The sequence below is a fragment of the Aquarana catesbeiana genome, linkage group LG08, assembly GCF_042186555.1.
Source record: "Aquarana catesbeiana isolate 2022-GZ linkage group LG08, ASM4218655v1, whole genome shotgun sequence".
Classification (NCBI taxonomy): Eukaryota; Metazoa; Chordata; class Amphibia; order Anura; family Ranidae; genus Aquarana; species Aquarana catesbeiana.
Window position 1 is genome coordinate 256,315,283 of NC_133331.1, and position 13,461 is coordinate 256,328,743.

At 45.0% G+C, this 13,461-nt stretch overlaps 1 protein-coding gene across 2 annotated transcripts in view; it reads left to right on the top strand.

The window, feature by feature from the left end:
- The first annotated feature begins 231 nt into the window (after positions 1-231).
- The window catches only part of LOC141106346 (uncharacterized), a 63,585-nt gene continuing 50,355 nt past the window's right edge, over positions 232-13,461 (top strand). Inside the window, exon 1 of one of the 2 annotated variants that reach the window (XM_073597051.1) lies at positions 232-382. The gene's annotated coding sequence lies outside the window, so the exon portion shown is untranslated. Of the gene's footprint in view, positions 383-2,932; positions 3,082-13,461 lie in introns of those variants that run through there. The other variant, XM_073597050.1, reaches the window with a different exon arrangement.

Here is a 13,461-nt window from a genome sequence, read left to right on the forward strand (position 1 = left end):
GAGTCTTTCCTTTTCAATCTGCAGCTCTGTCATTTTCTCAAAATGCAATGCAATATGCCCCCCCTAGGAACATAATTTCCTGCTTGTAGGATTGCCTCACTAATTTTCCCAGAAGTCTGCACTAAGATACAAGTCAGATTTCAGGCGTCTCTTTTTAAGTTCTCTAAGGAGTGATGGCGATAGATTGCGAAAGACCTTTTTGCAATCTATCGCCATCACTCCTTAGAGAACTTAAAAAGAGACGCCTGAAATTTGACTTGTATCTTAGTGCAGAGGAAAGATTCCCCTTGAGATCCGGGGTTTCTGGGACCAACCATCGTCCATTAAGGATCTCGGAGCCTGTTCGATTCGGTGTCACCGGCATCCGAATCCACTCCCTCTGGTAAGAGTATTTCAGCTATTCCCATTATATGATCATATAATCCATGACATACAGAGGAGAAGATTCCTGCACCAGTACAACATTTCATATACAGTTGATTCTGGGACTTTTTCATTGTCTGGTTTATGGTTACATATCGGGACTTTTCTGTATTTTTCCCATCACATACTTATTGATATCACGTCATATGTGCTTCATTCATGGGCCCTCTCTAATGGCCACCATCACTGATGTGTTTTCCACCATTGGTCATCATCATTAGCGCTACATTTTTTTGTATTTATGTGTATAACAGAATCTCCCAGTGTTGGCGTTTGTCTTTTAAATTCTGAGTAGCCAAAAAGCATGCTGGGGTTGTGTCCTTGGATGTTAGGCTGGCATTACTCGGGTACTTGTTTGCCCAAATCCCTAATATATAGAAGATATGTATGTGTGGCCCCCGCAATAAGGGTATATATTCAAGACCTGATGTTAATGGATTTATCAATAAGGTGGGTCGAAGATATTGGATGTTAATGAGTTTGTCATAAAAGTGGGTCGAATGTAATGTATTGTTAACATCGTCAATCCAACTTCTATAGTATGTACCCCTATTTATATTCCAGTTGGAGTAATCTCCGGAGTTAACTGGTGGTGTTAGAGTTTTGTAGGGTATTCTAATAAAAAGGAAAGAGTTATAAGGGTAAAACTTAATGATTAGGTGGTGTATAAGTTTTAAAACCAAAGACGTATGGTAAGCGTCTATAAAATGTACTGCCTTATGTTATTTAGATCAGATGTGATATATTCATAAACCCCTGAAAAGATTTTTATTGCAATACTTATATACTAAGATTATTAGTGAAGTCGTGTTAACATAACACGATCCGAAATTGCCAGAAACAGTAGCACAAACTGTGATCGCGCAATACCCCTGCAGGGGTGACAGTATCCGGTGAGTGTTTTCACAGTAAAAGCACGATTAAAAGCACTGCCACTAAGGGCCCATTCACACTGGGGCGGTTTGCAGGCGCAAATTGCGCTAATAATAGCGCCTGCAAACCGACCCGAAAGTGCCGCTGCTTTGTATCCAGTGTGAAAGCCCTCGGGAGCGGTGCGCTAGCAGGACGGGAAAAAAAGTTCTGCTAGCAGCATCTTCAGAGCGGTGAAGGAGCAGAGTATATACCGCTCCTTCACCGCTCCTGCCCATTGAAATCAGTGGGACGGCGCGGCTATACCACCAGCAAAGCGCCAGCAGAGGCACTTTGCGGTGGTATTTAACCCTTTCTCGGCCGCCAGCAGGGGGTAAAACCGCCCCGCTAGTGGCCGAATACCAACGGTAAAACGCAGCTAATAATAGTGGCGTTTTACCGCCGACGCTGCCACCGCCCCAGTGTGAAAGGGCCCTTAGGAACACTGGAACAGGAAGATTGTACCGAACAGTATTGTTTTACCAAGAAGAACCAATTTTCAAGCACAGTATCACCTGTGCTTTGCAAATAAGACTATTGAAAACAATATTGTTTTTCTTGAATAACACTCGTCACTTTGAGCACAAGTCACTTTACTATTGATTGGAGTCCCATTCTCTTTCCCCCTTTCCTTCCACCTCCCCTCCCCCCCTTCTTCCATTCACTTTAGCACTTTAAAAATGCCTGTCATGAATGCATGGATATATTCTGTATAATAACACCATATGGCAGGTAATGAGTGATATGCAGCAGCTACCTGAGGAAAATGACAAACATATCACTCTTTACGTAAAACCACTTTTTGTTTAAAAACTGTCTTTTGGGATAAAGTGTTTAGGAAATGTAGTCATTTTATTTTTCACACCCTCTCCCACTTATTAGGGGTGATAATAGTATGTTATCACAGTGCTATCACACTTTGCCGCAACACAAATAAAAAACAGCGCCGCACCCACACCCAATTTCCCTTCATCTTTCAAAAAGTGTTTTCCAGCGCTAAACCTTTCATTCAAATTCTAAATGGCTGCATTTGTAAACGTTAAAAGCCAATATAAAGGAATAGTAGTGGTAAAAAAAGCACTTGCGGATTTAATTAACCTTTTTTTTTTTTTTTTTGGTTAATTCTCCTTTAAGAGGGTGTGGCCGGGGGGCATGTCCTATGCCTACATACGTTTGCTAGTAGGTGTCCCTCATTCCCATCTCATAATGTTGGGAGGTATGACTTTAGTGTATTTGGAAATGAAAGTGTGTGTTTGATAAATTGTTGCGCTAACATCGAAGGACATAAAGGATTGGAGCTACTACCATTTTATTCTTCAGGGTCTCTGCCTTCAAAAAAAATATATACTAATTGGGGGTTATAACTAATCTTCAAGCTTAAAATTATTATTTTCACCTGTGTGCAAAAAAAAAAAGAACAACCCACAAAAAACAGCTCTGGCAATGAAAGGGTTACGGAGGAAATACGATGTGAATTGTTTTTATACAGGCTCAAAACTGTATTTATAACTGAACAAAAAAAACACCTTTCTGCTCCTTTTTTATTTCCTGGGCTATAACGACGCAGTTCCTCTTTAAATAAACTTGTGCAATGTTTATGGAGATGTCCCTTGGTTTACAGGCTGCTACGCCTATTCAGTAGCCCCACCCACATGGTCTCCCTCTGGCTGTGTACATAATATTTGGTATGCTTGTAGAAGAGTGGCGCAGGAAAGGAAGAAGCAGATTATGCAGAAAGAACATTAGGAGGTATGTAGTTTCATTTTGTCCTCCTCACCCTTAAAGCTTTTACTTACGTACCCTCATCTATTGATCATACAGCATGTGTATATATATATATAGCCTTTGTGTTGCTTTAACCACTTAAGGACCAGCCTCGTTTTGAAATTTTGGTGTTTACAAGTTTTCTTTTGCTAGAAAATTATTTAGAACCCCCAAACATTATATATTGTTTTTTTTCTAACACCCTAGAGAATAAAATGGCGGTCATTGCAATACTTTTTTTCACACCGTATTTGTGCAGCGGTCTTACAAGCGCACTTTTTTTGGAAAAAATTCACTTTTTTGAATAAAAAAAAATAAGACAACAGTAAAGTTAGCTCAATTTTTTTTTTATATTGTGAAAGATAATGTTACGCTGAGTAAATTGATACCCAACATGTCACGCTTCAAAATTGCGCCCGCTTGTGGAATGGCGTCAAACTTTTACCCTTAAAAATCTCCACAGGCGACGTTTGAAAAAATTCTACAGGTTGCATGTTTTGAGTTACAGAGGAGGTCTAGGGCTAGAATTATTGCTCTCGCTCTACCGATTGCGGCGATACCTCACATGTGTGGTTTGACCACCGTTTTCATATGCGGGCGCTACTCACGTATGCGGTCGCTTCTGAGCTCGTCGGGACGGGGCGCTTTACAAAAATTTTTTTATTTTTTCTTATTTATTTTACTTGATTTTATTTATTTTTCACTGTTTTTTTAAAAAAAAAACTTTGGGTTACTTTTATTCCTATTATAAGGAATGTAAACCTCCCTTGTAAGAGAAAAAGCATGACAGGTCCTCTTAAATATGAGATTTGGGGTCAAAAAGTCCTCAGATCTCATATCTGGACTAAAATGCAATAAAAAAAAAAATTTTGTCATTTGAAAAAATGACATTGAAAAAATGTGTGGAAGTGACGTTTTGACGTCGCTTCCGCCCTGCTATGGTATGGAGACAGGTGAGGGCCATCTTCCTCTCACTCATCTCCATACCCAGCCACGACAAGGACCCGATTACCTCTGACGCTGCCGACGGCTCCGGTAAGCGGCAGAGGGCGCGGAAGGGGGGGCCCCTCTCCCACCGCCGATAATGGTGATCTCGCTGCGAATCTGCCACAGAGACCACCATTATTGTAAACGCGACCGGCTCCTGAAGAGATGGATACCTTGGTTGTGGCAGCAGCTGCTGCCGTTACCGAGATATCCATTTTCAAAGTGCCGACGTATATGTACAGGAGGCGGTCGGCAAGTGGTTAAAGTATAATATAGAAGCCGTACAATCATTTTATTATTGATAGGATTGTACTGTAAAAAAAAAAAGTTTTTTTTTGCTTTTCACAATTTCTGGAACTCCAGATATGTCTATAAACTGTGACCACTCCCCGGCAGTATTTTTGCCGTGGTACATTTCCGCCTGAGTAGGATGGTTGTAGTGATATTCAGACCCATAACAGACCATAAAAAGGACATCACGCTAGAAAACTAAACGAATTAAACACAAAAAAACAAACATTTATTATATTGCAGCTTACTCTTTCTTAGATGTGATGGCTACATTCTTTTGCTTTTTTAGTCTTTTTTCTTTCTTCTATTTTAATCTGGTGATGTGGCCAGCAGGGCGGGTGCTACCACTAGGCAACCGCCTAGGGCGCACTGCTGCCTAGAGGCGCCCAGCTAGGGGCGGGGTTCCCCACTGACAGCTGAATGTAAAAAAAAAGTTGCCAGCTAAAAAATTTGAGAAAAAAATGGTGTGGGGTGCCCCCAAATGCATACAAGCCTCTTCGGGTCTGGAATTGATTTGGAGAGGACCGTCACGCCAAAATAAAAAACAAATGACGTGGGGTCCCCCAAATTCATACCAGACCCTTATCTGAGCATGCAGCGCAGCAGGTTAGGAAAGGGAGGAGGCGAGCGAGTGCCCCCCCTCCTGAACCATAACTGGCCACATGCCATCAACATGGGGGGGTGCTTTGGGGCAGGGGGGCTTCCCATGTTGATGGAGACAAAGGCCTCTTCCCTACAACCCTGGCCAGTGGTTGTGGGGGTCTGCTGGCTGGTGGCTTATCAGAATCTGGAAGCCCCCTTTAAGAAAGGGGGCTCCCGGATCCCCCCCCATGTGAATGAGTATGGGGTACCCCTGTGATGTTAGAGACCTTGCGCTCCTTCACTTTCCATTTGAGGATGCCCCACAGATGCTCAATAGGGTTTAGGTCTGGAGACATGCTTGGCCAGTCCATCACATTTACCCCCAGCTTCTTCTTCGTTATCATGTTGGAATACTGCCCTGCGGCCCAGTCTCTGAAGGGAGGGGATCATGCTCTGCTTCAGTATGTCACAGTACATGTTGGCATTCATGGTTCCCTCAATGAACTGTAGCTCCCAAGTGCAGCACTCATGCGGCCCCAGACCATGACACTCCCACCACCATGCTTGACTGTAGGCAAGACACACTTGTCTTTGTACTTCTCACCTGGTTGCCGCCACACACGCTTGACACCATCTGAACCAATAAGTTTATCTTGGTCTCATCAGACCACAGGACATGGTTCCAGTAATCCATGTCCTTAGTCTGCTTGTCTTCAGCAAACTGTTTGTGGGCTTTCTTGTGCATCATCTTTAGAAGTGGCTTCCTTCTGGGACGACAGCCATGCAGACCAATTGGATACAGTGTGCGGCGTATGGTCTGAGCACTGACAGACTGACCCCCCACCCTTTCAATCTCTGCAGCAATGCTGGCAGCACTCATACGTCTATTTCCCAAAGACAACCTCTGGATATGACGCTGAGCATGTCCACTCAACTTCTTTGGTCGACCATGGCGAGGCCTGTTCTGAGTGGAACCTATCCTGTTAAACTGCTGTATGGTCTTGGCCACCATGCTGCAGCTCAGTTTCAGGGTCTTGGAAATCTTTTTATAGCCTGGACCATCTTTATGTAGAGCAACAATTCTTTTTTTCAGATCCTCAGAGAGTTTTTTGCCATGAGGTGCCATGTTGAACTTCCAGTGACCAGTATAAAAGAGTGAGAGCGATAACACCAACTTTAACACACCTGCTCCTCATTCACACCTGAGACCTTGTAACACTAATGAGTCACTTGACAATGGGGAGAGAAAATGGCTAATTGGGACAATTTGGACATTTTCACTTAAGGGTGTACTCACTTTTGTTGCCAGCAGTTTAGACATTAAGGGCTGTGTGTTGAGTTATTTTGAGGGACAGCCAATTTACACTGTTATACAAGCTGTACACTCACTACTTTACATTGTAGCAAAGTGTCATTTCTTCAGTGCTGTCACATGAAAAGATAGAATAAAATATTTACAAAAATGTGAGGCGTGTACTTACTTTTGTGAGATACTGTATACACAGTAAAAATTTGGCTTGAGAGCGTTTTACAAGACAAGCAATATTTTTTTTTTTTTTTATATAATCTTTATTTTTATTTTATGTATTAAAAGGAACATACAGACATATAGTCTATGGTCATTCTTACCACAATACAGTGCAATTCTTACAGTGCAAACATAGACGTTCCAGACAATAACAAGTTGTCAAACCAATCACAAGACAAGGTAAAAACCGGAGGGGTGAGGGAAGGAGGGGGAAGGGGATGAGGGATCAAGTCTTCTTCTAACTGTATTGCACTGTGGAACAGTCAAAATGATTCCCAGGGGGGGGTCCCGCCATGGCAACTTCTTGGCCGGACCCGTCACAAAAGCCCTCCATTCTGTATTGGAGGGGGGGTTTCGTCCCTGCTTTAAGGTCCCCGAGATGCCCACCGGGCGGGTCCCTCGGGAGGGGGGCCATAAGCCTCCAACTAACCTCCACCGAAAGGGAGGCGCCCCACGGGCATCCCCTGGGGTCAATGCCTTTGAAAGGTGCCTGTGTCGCCAGGCGGAGCCCCTTTCCCATAAGTCTGCTCTGGTAATAACTCTATAACATTTAATAAGGGAGATACAAAACTTGCCTTTCTTAAAGGGAAAAAAAAAAAAAAACTCCAAAGACGCCTAGCGTTTCGTATGAGCCTTCAACTGTGGACCTTGTGAACCATGCATAAGGAAAGAAAAGGTCTACATCCGGTGCAATCAATAGGGTGGTGAGACATGCCATTCAGGTACGCACGTCACCACATACAGGCCTCCTTAGCTTCAAGGAGGGCTCCGCTAACTCCAACAGCGCGACTTCCAGGCTAGAGGATACAGGATTTGTGTCAATGGTGAATCTCCGCCACTGGGCCCAGATACTATCAAAGCGCTCACTCCTATTCCTGCACCTCGCCACCCACTCCTCCGCCTCTCTGATATCCTCCACCTTCTGTAACCATTCTTTTAAGGTAGGGATCCGTGGACTCTTCCAGTGGAGAGGAACCAGCCTTTTAGCAGCGTTTAATAGATGAGGAAGGGCGCTTTTTTTGTAGTGGCTCAGAGGGAGGGTGGGGAGGTGCAAGAGAAAATGCTCTGGGGAGAACGGGATCTCAATCTGCAGAGCATTTTTAATGGTAGCCTGTACCTCCGTCCAGAACGGCCTAATTACTGGGCATTCCCACCACACATGAAGGAGGGTGCCTTTCTGACCGCAGTCACGCCAGCAGCGGTCAGAAACCGAGGGGTAAATACGTGTTATGACGGCTGGTACCCGGTACCAACGAGTTAGGAGCTTGTAGTTAGTTTCCTGCGTTCTGGACTCTATGGAGCTAGAATGTGCTAATTTATACATGTGTAGGCGCTGTTCTGGTGAGAACTCTATCCCTAGGTCCCGCTCCCATTCTCTTATGAAAGCCGGCTTGCAAGCAGCGGAAACTGAACCCAGTAGCCTATATAACTCAGAGATCAGGTGGGGAGTTGGTTCTTCTTCTATGAAAAATCTTTCTAGTGTGGTAATGGTGTCTAGCCCTCTCATCGAAGCCCCCTCTGTTGCAATGAAGTGTTGGAGTTGCTGGTGTCTCCACCAATCCATGGGGAATCTGCCATGGCTAGTCCTCAAGGCATCTAGGGGTATCAGACTACCCTTATCTACAAATTTGCCACAGCTATAATTACCATCTGTAACCCATGTACCAAAAAAGGTCCTTTGCTCCCCAGGAGGGAACCACCTGAACCCCCCCAGCGGTGCCAGTGGGGAGCCCGGGGGCACCAAAGCGTACAAAGCATTCGTGCGATCCCAGACCCGCAGGGTATGGGTAGTTAGCGGGGAGGACGTCTGTGAGAGTCCTCTATATTCACGAGGCAGCCAAGGCGCGTAGGACAAGTCACGACCTGCCAAGCTCTTTTCCAAGGAGACCCATATTTTTGAACCCCCATGATGCCGCCAGTTGAGGATATGTTGGATCGCAATGGCTCTGTAGTATCGTCTTATATCCGGGAGGCCCAGGCCTCCCATTTCCTTGGCCTTCTGTAGTAAAGACGCGGCCAGTCTTGGCCTTTTACCATGCCAGATGAAATTAATCATTAGGCTTTGAAGCTGTGTAAAGAAGCTCCTGGGGAGAGGGACCGGCAGCATTTGTAAATAAAAGAGCACCCGTGGAAGGATGTTCATCTTGAGTATGCTAAGTTTGCCCAGCCACGTGAAGGAGGTCTTGGCCCAATTCTGTAAGTCTCTACGCACCATGCTCAAAAGGGTGGGAAAATTAGCCGAGTAAATATTATCAAATCTATTGGTAAGTTGTATACCCAGGTACTTAATCGATGTTGTAGCCCAACTAAATGGGAAAGCTTGTTGTAAGTCATTAGCCATCTTCGCAGGGATGGTGATGGGCAGGATTTCGGATTTCGAAAAATTTATTTTAAAATTGGACACCTGACCAAAAGTTTTTAGTTCCCTCATAAGGTTTGGCAGCGACACCAAGGGCTGGGTCAAATGAAAGAGCACGTCATCTGCATAGGCTGACAGTTTGTGTTCCGTTGACCCCACCGTCACCCCTCTGATGTCAGCACTCGCCCGTATTGTTCGAAGCAGTGGCTCCATAGCCAGAGCGAACAAGAGGGGGGAGAGGGGGCACCCCTGCCTCGTGCCATTCCGAATGGGGAACCCCTGGGATAAGTGGCCATTTACCTTGACCTTCGCACTGGGGGTCGCGTAAAGTGCCATGATCCATCTAAGCATATGAGGGCCTAGTCCCCAAGCCTCCAGCACCGCCTTAAGGTATACAAGCAATATTTTTTAATAAATTTTGACTTTATATACAAGTAATGTCTTGATATACAAGTAGCGTCATGTCACAACTGAGTATAAAAGAGAAGAGAGGCGCCTCTAAGTGTAGCAATACAGTTACATTTAATGAAGGTACAACATTTAGAAACTCATATGGTTGATGGTTAAGACAGGCACATCTAATTATGCAGGCATCTGGGGTAAAGCTGTTCACATAGACCGTCCTCCACAACGCCATTGACGTCGTCCCTTCCACGTTGCGCTCCGCGAGCGGTTCAAGCCTCGCTTTCAGATTGCTCTACTGCAGGGTAGTCTTCCCGGTCATGCTTGACCACTGACAGCTGTGAGAGCCGGCGGTGCGGGGGATGGTCTATGTGGACAGCTTTACCCCGGATGCCTGCATACTTAGATGTGCCTCTTTTAATCATCAACCAAATGCTAAATGTTGTACCTTCATTAAATGTAACCATATTGCTACACTGCTACACTTCGTTTGCTACACACACCTCTCTTCTCTTTTATACTCTGTAGCTCCTGCTGGATTTTGCTTCTAATCCCCTTGTGGAGGCTTCCATTTGTGGATGGACATTTTATGGTTATACAATCTATCACTAGGGATGAGCCGAACACCCCCCGAACATGCGAACAGGCAAAAAATTTGTGCGAACACTGTTAAAGTCTATGGGACATGAACATGAATAATCAAAAGTGCTAATTTTAAAGGCTTATATGCAAGTTATTGTCATAAAAAGGGTTTGGGGACCTGGGTCCTGCCCCAGGGGACATGTATCAATGCAAAAAAAAGTTTCAAAAACAGCCGTTTTTTCGGGAGCAGTGATTTTAATAATGCTTAAAGTGAAACAATAAAAGTGAAATATTCCTTTAAATTTCGTACCTGGGGGGTGTCTATAGTATGCCTGTAAAGTGGCGCATGTTTCCCGTGTTCACAACAGTTCAAGAGCAAAATGACATTTCTAAAGGAAAAAAAGTCATTTAAAAGTACTCGCCGCTATAATGAATTGTGTCGCTCCCGGCGATACACATAAAAGTTAATTGATAAAAACGGTATGGGATTCCCCCACAGTCCATTACCAGGCCCTTCAGGTCTGGTATTATTATTAACCGGTTCCCAACCGGCGCACACCGATGTACGTGGGCAGAATGGCATGGCTGGGCAAATGGGCGTACCTGTATGTCCCTTTAAATTTGCCGCTGTGCCATTGCGTGCATGTCGCCAGGGGCATGCGCGCGGACAGGCCGGGAGCTCCGTGAATCGGGTCGCGGGTCCCGCAGACTCGATCACCGCGTGGATACCCGCGATCGCCTCACGGAGAGGACGAACGGGAAAATGCTAATGTAAACAAGCATCTCGCCGTTCTGCCTAGTGACAGTATCACTGATCTCTGCTCCCTGTGATCGGGAGCAGAGATCAGTGACGTATCACACGTAGCCACACCCCCCACAGTTAGTAACACTCCCCAGGACATACTTAACCCCTCCCTAGCCCCCTAGTGGTTAACCCCTTCACTGCTAGGTAATTTACACAGGAATCACTGCATTTGTATAGCACTGATTGCTGTATAAATGACAATGGTCCCAAAAATGTGTAAAAAATGTCCAATGTGTCCGCCATAATGTCGCAGTCACGATAAAAATCGCTGATCGCTGCCATTACTAGTAAAAAAAAAAATATATAATAAAAATGCCATAAAACTATCCCCTATTTTGTAAACGCTATAACTTTTGCGCAAACCAATCAATAAACGCTTATTGCGATTTTTTTTTTCCCAAAAATATGTAGAAGAATACATATCGGCCTAAACTGAGGAAAAAAAATGTTTTTAAAAATTTTTTTGGGGGATATTTATTATAGCAAAAAGTAAAAAATGCGGTTTTTTCAAAATTGTCGCTATTTTTTTGTTTATAGCGCAAAAAATAAAACCGCAGAGGCGATCAAATACCACCAAAAGAAAGTTCTATTTGTGGGAAAAAAAGGACGTCAATTTTGTTTGGAAGCCACGTTGCACGACCGCGCAATTGTCAGTTAAAGCGACACAGTGCCAAATCGCAAAAAGTGCTCTGGTCAGGAAGGGGGTATATTCTTCCGGGGCTGAAGTGGTTAAGGGGAACCCCGCGGCAAAATTTTTTAAAAAAATGGCGTGGGGGTCCCCCTCAAAATCCATACCAGGCCCTTATCCGAGCACGCAACCTGGCAGGCTGCAGGAAAAGAGGGAGGATGAGAGAATGCCCCCCCTCCTGAACCGTACCAGGCCACATGCCCTCAACATGGGGAGGATGTCCATCTCCCCACAACCCTTGCCTGGTAGTTGTGGAGGTCTGTGGGCGGGGGGCTTATCGGAATTTGGAAGCCCCCTTTAACAAGGGGACCCCCAGATCCCGCCCCCCTTGTGTGAATTGGTAATGGGGTACAAGTACCCCTACCATTTCACAAAAAAGTGTCAAAAATGTTAAAAAAGACAATAGCTGGTTTTTGACAATTCCTTTATTAATGCCTTCTTCTTTCCCCGCTTCTTCTGTTCCTCCTTCGGTTTTCTTCTTCTTCCTCCATCTTGTTCTTACCCCGCTTCTTCCTCTATCTTCCACCCGGTGACCCCGCCCCCTCTGACACACGGGGACTTCCCTATGGCTTCCCCCGTGTCAGAGGGGGCGGGGTCACCCGTTTGCGTAACTGGCTGACCCCGCCCCCTCTTACCCGGTGATCCCACCCTCAGTTATATAAGAGCTGTCACAAGAACAGAAGCGTCACACAGCGGGAGACTCCCATTGAGGCGGATTGTCCGGAGGACAAAACGGGGAAGAAGAAGCCGGAGGAAGATGCCGGAGGAGAAGACCGGAGGAAGATGCCGGAGGAGAAGACTGGAGGAAAAAGCAGAGGAAGATAGAGGAAGAAGCGGGGGAAGAACAAGATGGAGGAAGAAGAAGAAAACTGAAGGAGGACCAGAAGAAGCAGGAAAAGAAGAAGACATTAAAAAACGAATTGTCAAAAACCGGCTATTGTCTTTTTTAACACTTTTGACACTTTTTTTGTGTAATGGTAGGGGTGTTACCAATTCACACAGGGGGAAGCGGGATCTGGGGGTCCCCTTGTTAAAGGGGGCTTCCGGATTCCGATAAGCCCCCCACCTGCAGACCCCCACAACCACCGGGCAAGGGTTGTGGGGATGAGGCCCTTGTCCCCATCAACATGTGGACATCCTCCTCATGTTGAGGGCATGTGGCCTGGTACGGTTCAGGAGGGGGGGCGCTCTCTCGTCCCCCCTCTTTTCCTGCGGCCTGCCAGGTTGCGTGCTCGGATAAGGGTCTGGTATGGATTTTTGGGGGGACCCCCATACCATTTTATTTTTAATTTTGGTGCGGGGTTCCCCTTAATATCCATACTAGACCTGAAGGGCCTGGTATGGAATTTGGGGGGACCCCTACGCTTTTTTTTTTTTAATTTTGGTTTGGGGTTCCCCTTAATATTCATACCAGACCCAAAGGGCCTGGTAATGGACTGTGGGCGAATTCCATGCCGTTTTTATCAATGAACTTTTATGTGTATCGCCGGGACCGACACAATTCATTATAGCGGCGAGTAGTTTTAAATGACTTTTTTTCCTTTAGAAATGTCAGTTTGCTCTCGGACTGTTCTAAACATGGGAAACATGCGCCACTTTACAGGCATACTATAGACACCCCCCAGGTATGAAATTTAAAGGAATATTTCACTTTTATTGTCTCACTTTAAGCATTATTAAAATCACTGCTCCCGAAAAAACGACCGTTTTTAAAACTTTTTTTTTGCATTGATACATGTCCCCTGGGGCAGGACGCCAGGTCCCCAAACACTTTTTATGACAATACCATGCAGATAAGCCTTTAAAATTAGCACTTTTGATTTCTCCCATAGACTTCTAAAGGGGGTTCCGCGGCTTTCGAATTTGCCGAGAACACCCTAAATTGTTCACTATTCGGCGAACGGGCGAACAGCCAATGTTCAAATCGGACTCATGTTCAACCCGAACATAAAGCTCATCCCTACCTATCACATTGCTAGAATCTTTTTATATGGACTATAAATTGAAGGACTTATGAATAAATGGTCGTGGAACGAATCATCTGAGTTTCCATTATTTCTTATGGGGAAATTTGCTTTGATGTACAGGTGCCTTGGATTACAAGCATGCTTCCGGAACAAATTATGCCCGCAATCCAATGT